This window comes from Pogona vitticeps, chromosome 2 (assembly GCF_051106095.1).
Source record: "Pogona vitticeps strain Pit_001003342236 chromosome 2, PviZW2.1, whole genome shotgun sequence".
In the NCBI taxonomy this organism is placed as follows: Eukaryota; Metazoa; Chordata; class Lepidosauria; order Squamata; family Agamidae; genus Pogona; species Pogona vitticeps.
Genome location: NC_135784.1, coordinates 237,326,449 through 237,343,781, shown reverse-complemented (window position 1 = coordinate 237,343,781; position 17,333 = coordinate 237,326,449). Strand labels below are relative to the sequence as shown.

General features: G+C 42.5%; 1 long non-coding RNA gene across 1 annotated transcript in view; it reads left to right on the top strand.

Moving 5' to 3' along the window:
• Window positions 1–17,272, top strand: part of LOC110075997 (uncharacterized) — a 32,326-nt gene extending 15,054 nt beyond the window's left edge. The window contains exons 3-4 of the long non-coding RNA XR_013541531.1: window positions 103–9,324; window positions 16,921–17,272. This is a non-coding gene — a long non-coding RNA (uncharacterized LOC110075997). The remainder of the gene's footprint in view (window positions 1–102; window positions 9,325–16,920) is intronic.
• Window positions 17,273–17,333: the final 61 nt, after the last annotated feature.

Below are 17,333 nucleotides of genomic sequence, written 5' to 3'. Positions count from 1 at the left end.
GTGACCCTGAGAATGTCTAAAGGGCATGTGTTGAGGCCATAATTGTGAATGCACAAATCTAGAATGGCCAGGTTTACAGCATTTCATTTCCTCTTATTTCAGAGCCAAAGCCTGTGACATGGAAGATGAACCTCAAAATCTGAATCTCAGGGCCAAACGTGAGCCATGGCAATCCTAGGGTCTGCATCCACTTTCCACCATGAATTTAATAACATGAGTTAGAAAAACAACATGGGACACCACAGTTTGTTCACAATTTTATCCAGAGGGGAAAAATGTTAAAAAATAAATAAAATCTCCAGCAATATATTGTGCTATACTGTTATTTCAGTGCTCTGTTGTTCAGTCTGGATCAGGGAGAGGGCTTAAGGATTTATATCAAGAAGTTAGACTAGCTTTGTTGTTGTTGTTTGCAGTATTAAGGTAGGAGAGCTGGTGTCCTTAGCAAATAAAAGAGTGCCGTAGAAAGTTTACAGGCGACAGATGGACTGCAGTTGTTCCAGCTTCCTCTTTATCCCGACATGATGCAATTGTACAGAGTATTTTACACTATCTCAGGACATCAATGTACAAAGCACACCACAAATTATTGATTGAAGCATATCCAATGCTTCTACAACCTTCTTGTTAACACTGAACAGGAGGTATATAAATTAATTTATTGCACTTATATCCTGCCTGTCATCCTTAACCCATGCGAAAGTTGACAAGTACCAGAGTTAAGAATTTATAGGCTAAATTCCTGTTTGCACAGCCGTGCTGCATAAGGCTGATGACATCATCAGTTGCATCACTTAAAAAAAACAATTCTGATTCCTCCTTAAGGATCCCACTGAATCCCTTTTGTCACAGGGAAGCTGTTGGCAGCTGCAGGTTGGTGTGATGGGGGGAGCAGGGCTGTATTAACCCATGGCTGCCCCCCTAGCCTTTCAGGTATTTCAACCCCCCCTTAAGCACTTTAATCTCTCACCCTACTATCGCTGGCAGACTGACCCTGGTCAATTGACAGGCCCCTAGTCCCTGCAGGGCCCCTAGGCTTCAACCTAGTTAGCCTTATGAAATATTTGGCCCAGGTGGGGAGCCTTTAATTTCTGAACATTGTTACTGGGATTACTTTACTGGCAACAGTGATTTTCAGTAATTAAAGGCTCTCCCCCAGCAACCCATGACCCCTAAGAGCTTCCCCATGATGAAAGGGATTCAGTAATGAGTAAGGGATTCAGTAATGTTTAAAAGCAGCTCAGAGATTTACAGAATTGTTTTTCTCGTTTTTGGTGAGAAACTGACAGTGTCAATTGGGAAACTGTGACCAATGATCCTTTATATGTATAGACATGGTTTAATATTCAGTGTTGAAGGAAATGAATTCGTTATATAACTATTGCCCTACCTATACTGGAGCTAAATTCTAGGAGTGCTGATTTTAAAATTATTTTTATTTTTTGAGGTTGAACTTTGCCTTGTAGAGCATCTGTGTGGCAAAACAGAAAGCCTCTGTCAACATCTGTTATATCATAATGAAGGCACAGAAGAACCCTGTGGTACCTTGTCTTCTATCCACAATGTAAGAAGTAATGACAATATGTAGTGTGATCTAATTAACGTTCATCCTAAATTTTATACTTATGCAATTTCTTCCCAAGCAAGTATAGACAGGAATAGATTGCTGTCTTCCTTTATCTGGACTTCATTTTCTGTAAAACGTACATCACAGTAATGACAAATCCCACTCAGCAGCTTTAAGGCTAATGTGGATTTGGCAAACACTGTGAAACTCTTTACGGAGAGAATCAAAGTGCAACATAATTATATCATTACTTCTAAAGTGTATCCCATCCTGAATTTGAACACACTGGAACACATTAGCACTTCACACTGATAATGTCACACTGGTTTGCCTTTCACATTTGTCCAATTTAAAAGTTGGGTCTGGATCTATTCAATAAGAAACACAATAAGTAGAACTGGAGCTATGGGTTGTATTTTTGTTACCATTGATGCTTCTCAAATAAAAAAGTATCTACATTGATCTTTAACGTATAATAGTGCAATCACATCAATATTTCACATATGAGAGTATAGAGCTGTGAATAATACCATACAGAATACACCAGATCTCTGACATCCTGTGTTCCGAATCAAAAGATTTTTCTTATGTTCTAAGACAATGGATTCCAAACTTTATGCCTTACACCAGAGGTCCCCAGCCTTGGGCCTCCAGATGTTCTTGGACTTCAGCTTCCAGAAATTCTGGCCAGCAGAGGTGGTGGTGAAGGCTTCTGGGAGTTGTAGTCCAAGAACATCTGGAAGCTCAAGCTTGGGGACCACTGCCTTAGACAACATTAATAAGCCTGCTGTGACCAAGTCAGTACACATTTGTCAAGGAACAAGAAGAGGGATTCTGCAATATACACTCCTTGTTGCATCTCTGTTGGAGTATTATGGCTGTGCAACCATGCAGCCATATACAGTATTATGCTCTTAGGAGCAAAAGGCATTCCATAAGGCCCATCAAAAAATATGGATACTCCAAACAAAATTATAGCTATGAAACTGGGCCTCAGAGCAGCACCAAATTTAGCACAGATCTATTCTCCACGAATGTTCACATTAAAAAAAGTAAAGTTACTTTTTAAGGTGTCACCATGTTTTTGTAGATTTATTACAGTGTGGATTTTATGCAGAGCATACTTCCTCAGATGCATTATTAGCAGTTACCATTACATTAACATAAATATCATGGCACTACACAGTATAATAAAAATACGTTATCTGATGTTAGATATACCTGATAGAGTCATTTTCACCCTCTTTCTGTCCAGCCCACTTCTTGCTTTGCTACTTTGCTACAGTCCATTTTACCATCTTACTTTGCATAAGTACATCCAGCCAGAGAATGACTGCAAGATTCCCAACACTTTTCTCTGGTTCTAATGCACATTTGCACATTGATTTGTCATGACATTTTTTCCACAACTCATCTAATGCTACTTCCTTTTTATATCATATCCTTGGAATACACTTTCAAAACCAGGACAGCAATCTGCTGTCCTCTGAAGATGCCGGCCACAGAGACTGGCAAAACGTTAGGAAGAACAACCTTCAGAACACGGCCAAAGAGCCTGAAAAACCCACAACAACCATTAGATCCCGGCCGTGAAAGCCTTCGCGAATATATTAAAATACCAACACTTTCAAAGTGCGCTGACTTGAAAGATGAAACAGACAACTCTAGTATATTATCCATTGGAATGCTTTTTTCAAGACAAATGGTCCACAAACAAAACTTTATTTTGCACTCTTTTTGTTTCAAAGTATTAACATGAACAGCAGAATATTATTATATAAATAAATGACTACAACTTCTTTAGGGAACCTGTAGAAGGAAGAGGTTCCCTATATTTGTAAAACTACAACCAATAAAATCTATTCCAGTAAGAAGAAACATGACTTCATAACAACACAGGCGGCAGAGTTTGTTTTCATGCCACCATCAACCACAGTCCATTTCAAGTGGTGACTAAAACAATTGTTATCTTGTCAGTTCCAATTAAATGTGAAGGGCAAGCCTTGCAGCTTGCATGATTCTTCTGGCTTTGGACAGCCATTTGTCATTCAATATCATCCTGTTCGGTTTCTAATCTGGTGTCATTATCTCCACTGAGATATGAATGGGAATGTGTTTGCTTTTTTCTTTCTGTTCTGATTTATGTAAAGTTATTTATAGTTTCCAGAAGAGAGTTCAAAAAATTAGAACCATAATCATGCAATATGCTGTGTGATCTAAAATACAATTTTACATAATGCTTAATAATAAAGAGGTTACCTACGTGTAACCATAGTTCTTCTAGTGGTCTTCTAGTGGTCCTCTGTGAATTCACACAAACTCTGCGCCTGAGCTGATGTTCTTGGAAGATTCTAGAGCTAAAAGTAACAATTTAGTGGGATGATTCCCCCCAAGGCACATGCTCCTCCCACCCAAGATTCCCATCAGTTCCTAAATTTTTTTGTCCGCTGGGCATGAAAGTAAGTTAATATAACCCGTGACGGATCGAGGGGAGGATGGGTGGGATGTGTGAATTCACGGAGGACTACTAGAAGAACTATGGTTATAGGTAAGTAACCTCTTTTTCTTCTTCGTGGCCTCTGTGAATGCACCCAAATGGGTGACTAGCAAGCTTCACTTACCGGCAGGTGGGACGTCATGGTAGGAAGGAAGCCAACATTGCTCTGCCAAAACCAGCATCATTGCATTCTCTCACGTCAAACCAGTAGTGCTTAACAAAGGTCAATGGTGTGAACCATGTTGCAGCATGGCAGATGTCAGGAATCTCCATTCCATGCTGGAAGGCAGTCGAGGTGGAGAGTGCTCTAATGGAGTGAGCTCCTAACCCAATGTTGGTGACTTGCCCGACAGCTGATAAACCAAAGAAATAGTCTGGACTATCCATCTGGAGATGGATTGGGATGAAGCTGGACCTCCTTTATGTGGACCATGAAAACATACAAAGAGCCTGTTAGTTCTGAAACTCTTCATTCTGTCCAGATAAAATGCTAGTGAGCGCCTTACGTCAATACAGTGGAGCATGTGCTCAAGAGGAGATGATGGTGACTTGAAGAATGATAATAATATGATAGGTTGGTTGATATGAAAATGTGAGACAATTTTTGGTAAAAAGGAAACATCAAAGTACATTATAAAGTCACTTTATCAGGGTGAAACTGAATAAAGGGTGGATCAGCTTGAAGGGCAGCAAGCTCACTGGCTCTCTTGGCAGATGTAATAGCCACAAGGAATGCTGTTTTGAGTGTCGCACACCCCCAGCTCCCCTGTTTGTTTTCCCTAACACCCAGGTTCGCCTTTGGTCACGACTTTTTCTTTTCTTCCTTTTTATGCTGCCGCCGGAAGATATTCTCCTCCCTGTACCAAATATGAATAATGGATCAATGCTGTCAAATATAACGATGCTTATTTATAGGTAAATATAACGATGCTTATTAATAGGTAAATCACATAAGGAAAATCATGGATGGTCTTGTATTATTCATTCATTAAACGTGCTTTGGACTTTAGATATGTTTACTTATATAGATTCACTTTAATCATGGTGTTACAATATTTAAAGTTTGTTTTATTTCTTATTATTTTTAACTCCTTCAGTTCTCAAATACACCAATTTTCCAAGTCCTTGTCCTACTCCTAACTTAACTGTCTATCTTAACGCTATAAATCCCTCTATATATCTCTGTCTCTTCTTCTCTCTATTTCTCCAACTGCCCTAACTGTCCCAAACTGTCTTTTTCCCCCTAGTTCCCTTGGTTCCACCCCGCCTGTCCTGTCATAGGCTCCCACACCAGAGCTCTAACCTGATGGACAGGAGTGATGTGTGAGCTGTCTGTCACATACCTCCCCCCTTGAAAAGTTTGTGTCACGGGGTAACACTTATAGTAGGTTACCCTTATGAACAACCAATTCAATTACTTACTAATATTTTCAGAAAAACCATTTCCATTTAACCATTTGTAATATATACTTATTCTATGATACCTTCTACATCATATTAATATTCTTACTTTATATTTAAATTACATTTATCATATAACTTTTTTTCATCATACAATACAAACCAACTTTACTTACTATTTATTTATGTGTGTTTACATTTTTAATCATTTTTGTTGACAATTCTGTAACATTTAATTTGAACAGTTTTCATACCATTAACGTTACTTTTTAATATAGTCCTTTCTTTTTCATTCTTCAATCTTCTGGTCTTCTTGACAAGGCATCGGCCACTACATTTTGAGTCCCTTTGACACTTTTGAATTCAAAGTCAAAATCCTGCAACAGCAGTGCCCACCTCATCAATTTATTATTATTTGCTTTGATAGTTCGGAGCCACAGCAATGGGGAAGGATCTGTACAAAGAATAAAATGTCTTCCCCATATGTACGGTCTGAGCTTCTGCAAAGCCCATACAATTGCCAAACATTCACGTTCTATCATTGAAAGCTGTTGTTCAACTGTTTGCAGCTTCTTGCTTAGGAATATTACTGGATGAAGGTTTCCATTGTCATTCTTCTGGCTCAATACCGCTCCTAACCTGACGTCGGATGCATCTGTGAAGACGATGAATTCTTGATGAAAATCTGATGCTCTCAGAACAGGCCCGGTCATCAGCGTCGTTTTTAACTTCTCAAAGGCCTTCTCACATTCACTCGACCACAGGATCTTACCAGCTTTTCTTTTGTGGGTTACGTCTGATAAAGGGGATGCTATTTCACTGAAATTTTAGATAAAATGCCTGTAATAGCCAACCAACCCCAAGAAAGATCTGACTTTTTCTTTGTCGTTGGTCTAGGCCAGTTGCTATTTACTTCAATCTTTGAGGTTGTAATCCCAATCATTGGCGTTTTCAGCAGTATAAGCCCTAATCATTTGCATTAATGCCCCATTAAATTTCTCTACCAATCCATTTGTCTGAGGATGATATGGGGATGATGTAATATGAGTTATACCACATAGTTGACACAGCCTTTTCATCAATTTGGAAATGAATGATGTTCCCAAGTCAGTAACAATTTCCAAAGCAAAGCCCATGTGACACATATAGTTTAACAGGGCATTTGCCACTGTTTCAGTCTTGATATTTCACAATGGAACTGCTTCAGGATATATGGTGGCATAATCTACTATTACTAAAATGAAACAGTTTCCCCTTCTAGTCACTTTAGGTAATGGTCCCACAATATCCAGGCCTATATGTTGAAATGGGGTTGATATAATGGGTAAAGGGCTCAATTTAGCTTTAGTTTTGTCTTGGTTATTACCCTGACTCTGACATATATCACAGTTTTTACAATATGATCGTATCTGCTTCCCCATCCCAGGCCAGTAAAAATTTTGTGCTATCCTTTGCTTTGTGCATGTGATTCCTATATACCAGGTGAGTTAGTCGGCCAACTACTCCGTTACCATAAGTTTCAGAGATGGGGGGTATGTTGTGGGATCGAACAGGAACAGAAACCATGATTGAAGAACCTTCATTTTGAGCCTTGCATGCTGTATTACTGATGTTGTGGAGGCCATGAGCCCGAGAAGATGTGCGTGATGGGCTGACACAAGTGCTCGAGGCCGGAAGGATAGAATTGCATTCTCTATTTTTGTGATCCTTTCTTGTGGAATGAAGGCTCTAGCTCGAAGTATTGAGCATGGTATTCATTGCTCTTATGGCATCGTGGTACAGTGTCACAACTATCAGCCGGTCGTCAATGTAGGGATAGATGTTTTTCCCCTGAAGATGAAGGAAAGCTGCGATCGGTCCTATACACTTCATAAAGGTTCTTGGAGCCGAAGATAGTCCAAATGGCAGGGAATAGTATCGGTACACGATATTGCTGAAATGAAATCTGAGGTATTTTTAGTGGGTGGGATGTATTGACATATGAAAATAGGTGTCCTGCAAATCGATTACAACAAACCAGTCTCCCTGTGAATGTAAAGGGATAACAGTGTCGACTGTGAGCATTCTAAATTTTCGAGGTCAAATGAAATGATTAAGGTATTTCAAATTGAGGATGGGATGGAGTCCTCCATCCTTCTTAGGGACTGTAAAATAAATGGAATAGAAACCGTTGTGCCAGTCATGACATAGTACCCTGGTAATGACATATTATTGCAGAAGAGTAGAAATTTCATCTTGGAGAGTAGAACAATAAAGTGTAAAACGGAGAAGCCCTAACGGGGGTAACTTATCAAACTCAATCAAGTAACCATGCGCAACAATAAAAAGAGCCCATTTATCATTTGTGATTGTTTGCCAATGTTGGAAAAATGGTGCTAATCTGGTTTGAAAACAAACTTGGGTAGGAACAAGAGGTATATAAGTTTTAGATGCTTTATTGGTACGGCTTACCCTTCCTTTGGTTTTTACGAAAGGGCTAACATTGACGTGGTTGGCTCTGAGGACAAAAGGAAGGCGTCAGTGATTGTGGAATTGGAAGATATCTTTCAGGTTGCTGTGACCAGTATTGTTTGTATGGATGGAATTGTTGATATTGGTACTGTTGGTAAGACTGAGGTTAAAACAGGGTTTTTTAATATTGACACCCTTGGAATCCAAAAGACTGCTGATTGGCATAAGACCTCACAGTTTTACATATCTTGTGTATATTTTCCATGGTCTCGTCGGTCTTCTGATTAAAGAGGCCAGTCCCATCAAATGGGAGGTCCTTAATTCTTGCTTTTGTATCATCCGACATTGTGGAAGATCTGAGCCAAGCATGGCGTCGAATGGAGATAGAGGATATAAGAGTCTTAGAAGCCGCCTCTGCTGCATGTCTAGCTGCAGTTCTCTGTTGCTTTTCAAGAGTGACTGCTTCAGAATGAGCATTCATTAAGTCAGTTTTAATTGATTCTGGTGCAGACTCGAGGATAGGGAGCACCCTGTTCCAAAGGTGACACTGGTACGCCCCCATGGCAGCCTGATAGTTGATGTTTCTTAATAAGGATTGTAATGAATAAATTCTTCTCCCTAGGATGTCTATTTTCTCCCTTCCTTATTCATTGGGGTCACGGTAGATTTATTGCATCCTCAAGACTCACTAGATTCGACGATAATCGAATTAGGTAAGGGGTGTTTGTTCAGAAAATCAGTGTTGCCACCATGGGTTTCGTAGAGATTGTCAGTACAGTGGACCCTCTACTTAAGGAATTAATCCGTATTGGAATGGTGGCTGCAAGTTGAAAAGTCTGTAAGTCGAATCTCCATTGACCTACAATGCACTGAAAACCAATTAATCCCATAACCAGTGGTTTTTATTCTATTTTTATTCCATTTTGTTTTTTTTCTGGTCTGTAAGTCGATTCTCTGGCTGCAAGTCGAATCTAAATTTTGCAGCCAGAGAAGTCTGTAACTCGAAAAGTCTGTAAGTCGAGCCGTCTGTAAGTTGAGGGTCCACTGTACGTCTGGGACTTTGCATAGTGGATGGTGGTTTACCCCAGGTGTGTTTGTTAAGCTTTAATATGGACTTGTTGAAAGCTAAGCTCAGAGGTGGAGATTACTCCTGATTGATGTTGTCAAACACCGGGTCAGCCTCAAGAGATGGTGGTTCCTCAGTGTTGAAGCTGGCACCTGAGGTCGGAACTAAGGCAACGATTTTTGTTTAATTGCTGATTTACTCTTTTCAGGAGTCTCCTTGGTTGGTAAAGATGGCCTCGCTGGTTCAGAGGCTGTCTGGTCCAAGGTATGCCTTTCACCCAAAAGCTAGGGATCTTACTGCCTCCGTAGATGGCGCAGGAAGAGTCATCGCTGCTTTGCAAAGGTAAGATCTCGACCTCTGCAGTCTCTGTTTCAGCACTGGTCTAGTTAGGTTTTTACAGGCGGCACATGAGTGGGTCAGATGTTCCTCACCCAGGTAAAAAAGGCACTTTTCGTTGCCATCTGAGAGCGTGATTTTTGCCTTGTGGTTATATCCACTGATGGGAAAGGCTTCAGGTGTAAACCTCGAGGCAAAATCCGGAGGCGGAGTCCCAGAGGCAGTTCGTGATGCTCTGGCAACTCCTGCAACGTCATTTTGAAGCACGCTTTTGGAACCACAACAGAAGGCATCTATCTATGGTCTAGATCAGATGGAAAGCTCTTTAATCTCTCTAGAGAGTTTGCTCAGGTATGCCATGAGAATGGCTGACATTCAGACTCCAAAAGATCTCCTGTATGGAGAATTAGTGCAGGAAAGCATCCTGGAGGGAGACCACAGCTGCAGTACAAGGATATCTGCAATACAAGCAGGATCTGAAGGCCTTAGGAATGGACCTCAACAGAAGGGAAACCTTGACATTTGAGCGTTCAGCCTGGAAGCAGGTGGTGCAGCATGGCTTCTCCCAATTTGAAGAGAACTTGTTCAGCAGGCCGAGGCAAAGAGGCAGTCACGAAACCAGCAAAATCAGGGAGCTGGACAGATTGTATTTGTCTTCATTGTGGAAGGGATTGTCACACTAGACGCTGTTCCAAGACCTCTATTCAGAGAACGTTACCATCGTCTCTCGAGACTGAAGGATGCTTACTAATAACGTAAGTAATAACTGTGACAAACCCAGACCTACTGGGATATGCCACACGTTAACTAAGCTGCCACCAACCATTCCCTGTAAGAAGTCACACAGACCAGGGATGGATTTTTAACCAATAAAAGAATAAGGTTTATTTAAAACAACACACAGGGAAAATAAAATGATCAGGTGAATAAGATATAGTAACGTGGCTTAGTCTCATTCATACATGCATACAGTTTGGTTCACACAGAACCCTTAACTTGAAGCACAGACCCTGAACCTATCAGTTCTGGCTAACCAACAGACACCTGAACCTATCAGGTTGGTACTCTGACACACAGTAGTACCCTGTCTGACACACAGACTCCCACACCAGCTTCTTCTTCCCAGCTGCTGCTTCTTCACATCCCAGCGTCTCCTTCTCCACACAGGCTTCACCTATATATACAGTACAGCCCCTCCTCCTGATGTCCCGCCTTCCACTCCCCATAGGATGGAACTTTCCCTCCAAACCCATGACGGACAGGTAACATCAGTGCTGTATGTAACACCTCCCCTCTTTATAAGTTGTTTTGTAGGGGGAAAGCTAAGGTGCTTTTTCCCAAAAAACAACCTGGATAAAACACACAACAACAGTTATACATACAATATCATACTTACTTATACTTACATTCTAAGTTAACCATATCAATTAGGCATTTAAACATTTACCATATACATTACATCCATTTACCTTTATTCATACAAACCAAGTTCAAAAAACAGGTACATTTAACTTTTTGTCACCAACATATATACATAGTCCATGTTTCTTTCGCCGTCTTCATTCTTCAGGTCTTCTTGACAAGGCGTCAGCAACACAGTTCACTGACCCTCTGACCACCTTCACTTCAAAGTCATAGTCCTGTAGATTTAAAGCCCACCTCATAAGTTTGCTATTGTGGGTTTTCATTGTCTTTAACCATTGCAGTGGTGAATGGTCAGTGCACAGAACAAAATGTCTTCCCCAGATGTAAGGCTTGGCCTTCTGGATCGCGTAGACTATGGCCAGACACTCCTTCTCCACGGTTGCCAAATGTCTCTCACCTTTCTGGAGTTTCCTACTCAGGTAGGACACTGGATGCTGGTCACCATTTTCATCCTCCTGGCAAAGAACTGCTCCTACCCCGCTGTTAGACGCATCGGTGTAGATGATGAACTCCCGGTCGAAGTCTGGAGCACGCAGCACTGGATAGTTGATGAGCGCCTGCTTCAACCTCTGGAACGCCTCCTCACAGTCGCTGGTCCACGGGATGCGGTCATCAGCCTTCTTCCTCGTCAGATTGGTCAGCGGAGCCGCAATCTCGCTAAACCTCGGGATGAACTTTCTGTAGTAGCCCACCAACCCAAGAAATGATTTGACTTTTTTCTTGGTGTTGGGTCTGGGCCAATCACGAACAGCTTCTATTATGGCCTCTAGGGGTTTTATCACTCCTCCCCCTACCTTGTGACCCAAGTATTTAATCTCTGGGCTACCCAGCTGCAGTTTGCCCTCTTTGCAGAGCCTAGGCCAAAGCACTTCCTCCCCTGGGCCAAAGTGCCTCTCCCCGGCTTTCTGGTCATCCCAAACTTTCTTTCTGACCTTTTGAGCTTGCAGGGTCTCTGTTGCTAGCTCTAGGTTTCTCTTTAGGTCTTTCCTTAAAGAGTCTATGTATGTCACAACGTCTTGTGGGTCATCCTGGGTGATCTGCTCCCAATTTTGTTTGATCAAATCAAGGGGCCCTTTCACCCTTCTCCCAAATAAAAGTTCAAATGGACTGAACCCGGTACTGGCTTGTGGCACTGATCGATAAGCAAACAAAAGGGATTGCAGCTTCTGGTCCCAATTGTTTGGATTCTCTGCCAAGTGAGCCCTAATCCTGAGCATTAGAGTCCCATTGAACTTCTCAGTTAACCCATTACTTTCAGGATGATAGGCAGTGGTTTCCTTGTGCTTAATTCCACAGATTTGCCATAAGCGTTTCATGAGCTTTGATGTGAACGATGCGCCCAAATCTGTGATTATTTCTGAGGCAAATCCCATCCTGGACATATACCCCACCAAGGCATCTGCCACTGTGTTAGTTTCAATGTTAGTCAAGGGTATGGCTTCAGGGTACCTCGTGGCATGGTCCACAATGGTGAGAATGAACCTGTTCCCCCTCTTTGTGGCCTTGGGCAAAGGTCCCACAATATCCACCCCTATGCATTTGAACGGAGTGTCAATCACAGGCAAAGGGCACAACTTTGCTTTGGTCCTGTCGCGGCTATTCCCCTGCCTTTGACACACATCACATTGTTTACAGAACTCCCTGATCTGTTTTCCTATGTCAGGCCAGTAGAAATTCTGTGTGATTCTCTGCTGTGTTTTGTTCACCCCTAAGTGCGCAGCAAACATGTCAGAGTGCCCCCTTTGTAAGATCATGGGGCGATACTTTTCAGGTACCACCAGCTGACTTCTGATCCCATCTCCCCCTTTTGAGATATTCCTCAGGGTCTCTCTATATAAAATCCCCTTTTTCTCCAGAAATCTCACTGGGGTTTCAGGTGTTAGCTGGGCGTCAGTCACCTGTTCAAAACACTTTTGGAGAGTGGCGTCTGCCTTTTGCTCTTGTCCAAATCTGCTGTCTGTGGTTAAGGTTTCCACCACAGCTTCTGAACTCCCCCCACCTGCTTCCGTCTCTGGCTCATCATTACCCCCCTGAACTGTCCCCGTGGTGGCTTGTGAACGTGTAATCACTAGCACCCATTTCACATGTTCAGCCAGGTCATTTCCCACGAGCACGGCTGCTGGCAGAGTCGATGAAATTGCTAGCCGCCAAACTCCCCTCCAGCCTTGAAAGTTCACAGGTACCTCCGCGACTGGCAGTGAGATTACCTGCCCCTCAATCCCTGCCACCTTCATGCTCTCATTTGGGATTACATATTCCCTAGGAATAATATCTGGATGGCACAGGGTCACCTGGGAACAAGTGTCCCGCAGCCCCCTATACTGATGGCCAAGTATTCCTACGTCCACCCCTGCTGTCTCAAACAACTGAGAATCTGTTCTCACCAGTAGGCAGCGCCTGACCTCTACAAGAGGACCATTTTCCTCAGCCTGATCAGCAGATGTAGCTGTTCCAGATTGAGTAGCCATGGCAACAGGCTCCCTCAGTGACAATGAGCCTTGCTCTTTCTGGACACAGAACACAGCTTTTGGCTTGGTCCCACTCGAATCCTGAGGCACAATTCCTTTTAGCTGCTTTAATTTCTCACACTCTGAGATTAGATGACCCTTTCCCTGACAGAAATAACATTTTCTGGTGTATTTTGATTCTCTCTCATCTTGTTTTGGTTTTCCCTCCAAAATCTGAGGTCTTGGTTTCATGTCTGAGGGCTTCCCTTCACCATGGGCCCCTCCCCCTTGCTGGCTTTTCCCTGGTCCCTGAGAGTACTTGCTGTAGGTTTCTTTAGGTTTTCCCACAGATTTCCCCTCACCCAAGGGCTTTCTTATTTGGTAAATAAAATCTGCGATCTCGGCTGCTTCTGCCACAGATTTTGGTTTCCTTTCCCTCACCTGGAATTTCAGTTCCCCATGCAGGACTGAATAGAACTGTTCCAGCGCTATCAAATCTTTAAGCTGCTGAAAGGTCTCTGTCCCCTCCTGAGATAGCCATTTCTCAAGCAGCCTCACCAATTGAGCCCCCACTTGGGTAAAAGTCTGCTCTGGTTTCTTTGTGAGGGACCTGAATCTTTGCCTCAGCTGTTCCGCATTTATCCCATGTCTTGCAAACACCAGTTTTTTAAACTCTGCAAAATCTCTCATCAGTTCCTGTGGCATCTCTGAATAAACCTCAGCCAGGCTACCACTGATTAAAGATCGCATGATGGTCATCTTCTCAGTTTCCCTCACTGAGAAGTCCACAAACGCTCTTTCCACTAAGGAAAAGAACACCTCAGGACAATCTCCCTTGTGGTACACAGGGAATTTCTTCAGGTCAGCTTTAGACAATTGGCCTCCCTCAGAATCCCTATTGTTATTATTGTTCTGGTTCATCAGTTCCAATTTTCTTAATTCAAACGCCATTTTCTCTCTCTCCATTCTTTCTTCCCTCTCCATTCTCTCTCTCTCTCTCTCTAATTCAAATTGTCTTTGCCTCTCCCTTTCCTCCCTTCTTTCTCTCTCTAATCTTTCCTCCATTTCCCTCACCCTCAGTTCATGCTGTTGGGCTAGGAGCAATTTTCTGAGTTCTGGGTTCTGCTCTCCTGTGCTGTCACCCTGCACTGAGCCAAATTCATCCTCAGAACCTTGGTCAACCTGGGGGTCTTTCACTTCACCCATTTCTGCCATTTGGCTTCGAGTCAAGGGCATAATCCCCCCCAGAACAAGCTGCTTTAAAAAGTCAAGCCTCAAAATAAAGCGACCACTTTTTTTTTTCTTTTGCCTCAGAACCAGCTTTCCCTATAGATTGCTGCTGTCCTTCAGCACTACTTGCAACTGTAGCGAGTTAGAGTCTACCCCCCTCTGCTGGGCCTCTCAGCAGACAAACTAGCTCACTGCTATTTCACAGTTTTGCCTCAGCTTTTTCCCGCCAAAACAGGCTGCCTCAGAGCTCCCTAATCTAGTCCCCAATCTGAGGTTACACGTTCTTCTACTAGTGCACCCCCCCGTGAGGTACACCTAGAAGATTACCTACGTGCTCTCAGATTGTCCCTGACTAGACCCCCCTTGCTCTGGGCACACTTGCCAAGGCTTTGCTGGACCACTGGACAACTGGACCAGTCGTATCCCACACGCTGGACACCAATCAATGTGACAAACCCAGACCTACTGGGATATGCCACACGTTAACTAAGCTGCCACCAACCATTCCCTGTAAGAAGTCACACAGACCAGGGATGGATTTTTAACCAATAAAAGAATAAGGTTTATTTAAAACAACACACAGGGAAAATAAAATGATCAGGTGAATAAGATATAGTAACGTGGCTTAGTCTCATTCATACATGCATACAGTTTGGTTCACACAGAACCCTTAACTTGAAGCACAGACCCTGAACCTATCAGTTCTGGCTAACCAACAGACACCTGAACCTATCAGGTTGGTACTCTGACACACAGTAGTACCCTGTCTGACACACAGACTCCCACACCAGCTTCTTCTTCCCAGCTGCTGCTTCTTCACATCCCAGCGTCTCCTTCTCCACACAGGCTTCACCTATATATACAGTACAGCCCCTCCTCCTGATGTCCCGCCTTCCACTCCCCATAGGATGGAACTTTCCCTCCAAACCCATGACAGACAGGTAACATCAGTGCTGTATGTAACAATAACTAGTTCTGAAAGTAAAAGTCTATGATCAAAGTCTATAAATAATGGCAAGCAGATAATAACGGGGTGGCCAATAGCGAAGACTACATTCCCCAAGGTGCTGTATGCCGCCCAAGCAGCTGCACTTCCTGACTCTTCGCTGCTTGGAATGCTGGGATTTGAAGTCCCGCTGGACGGAATCCCAGTATCCTTGCTGAACATTATGGCCAACCAAGTAAGCACCAGCGTACTGTATATTGCACAGTAGCAGGCAACACTGCAAGGGCCACATCAAACGGCCGGGTGAGCTGGATTCGGCCAGCGGGCCTTGAGTTTGACACATGTGGTCTTGAACAAGGATGGACACCATGTGTTAGGCAAACCCCAGGGCTGCTTTTCTGATTCCCTAGCACTCAGATTCACCCGACCAAAATTTTATTTTGAAAGTGTTTGTTCTGAAAGTCCCATTGTGCTAAGAGTAATGGTGACCATTTTCTTTTCTTTTGGAGGCCATAGAACTCATGCCCCTCATGTTGAGTTTCCATGTTGTGTGTGGCATCAAGTCAGAACTGACAGAGTGATCATAACAGGGCTTTCAACATAGGTGATTTTCTTTAAAGCAGTGGTTTTACCAGTTTCACCCCCTCCAGGAGTTTTCATGGTTGAGCCCGAGTCTATCACTCTTTCCACTACATCTTAAGACCCTCATATCCCCATTTTTTTAAAAAAATAAAATTAAATTTGTCCTTTGACCACTAGAGGCCACAAGGAGGCTTGTTTGGGTCTTCTTTTTTAATTAGCTCCATTTGTCAGTTCAGAAAATAATTATTATTGGAACCTGTACATAAGTGAATATTTAATAACTCCTATACTAAATTTTATATAAAAATGAATTTATGCAAATTAAAGGTGGTCCTTGGGCTTGCAGGAAATCTGAAAAATAATCCTTGGCCACTTTGAGGTTGCCCACTTCTGGTCTAGATCAGTGGTTCCCAAACTTGGGTCCCAGATGTTCTTAGACTGCAATTTCCAGAAGCCTTCATCACTTGCTGGGCTGGCCAGGATTTCTGGGAGTTGTAGTCAAAGACTATCTGGAGATCCAAGTTTAAGAGCCACTGGTGTAGACAGACATGTGAGGGATTTATGGCTCTGTTTTGTGGCTGATGATTTAGAAATGCTTGTATGTGTTTTGTTTACTTAAGTAGTGCCTAGGGAAGGGGCCCTGTATTATTATGATGATTTGGCATGATCCTTTTTTAAGGGAATGTGTTGTACCCCTTTTTCTTTAATCTGTTTTAGATAAGGAGAGTGGGCACACTAGTTCTTATTTGCTTTGCACGCATACTCTGGCTAAAAAGAAGAAAGTCTATAATCTGTGTTTGTGATACCTCACAACAAAAAACTTTCCTGCATCCTGTGGGGGTTCCCTAGAACTCTACACCTCCCCTCAATATCCTTGTCTGCCTTTTCTAGTTTCTGACTGTCACCCATCTTAGACCATTTTTGTTGCCCTCTGGTCCTTAAAGTCAACATCCTTTGCTCTTGGTTTTTTAGATCTTGGCCTGCCTGCTCCACTGAATTTACTCCTATTCTTCTCATTAAAAGAAGAGAAACACCTACTTGGGTTATGGAAAAAGCACTTCCAACGGTTAAGGATAGGAGACAACCAAAAGTAAGAAATAAGAGAAGTGGGATCAGAATCCTGAATGCAACTTTTCAAAGACTATCATGTAGAGACAGAAAGAACTATTACTGGGGTGAGGATTTCTATGGGATGTCATACTTTTTCTGCAACCTTTATTTGAATGTACAGGTTAAAACATGTTTATGAGTAAACTGGTGAGAGTTTTTTATTTTCCTTGAAAAGCCATATTTTAACCTTTTTAAAGTGTTATGCCATATTTCTGCTTAATTTTGTAATAAATGTTATATTTTCTTTATGTTTTGGTCACTGGCAACCCTCCTGA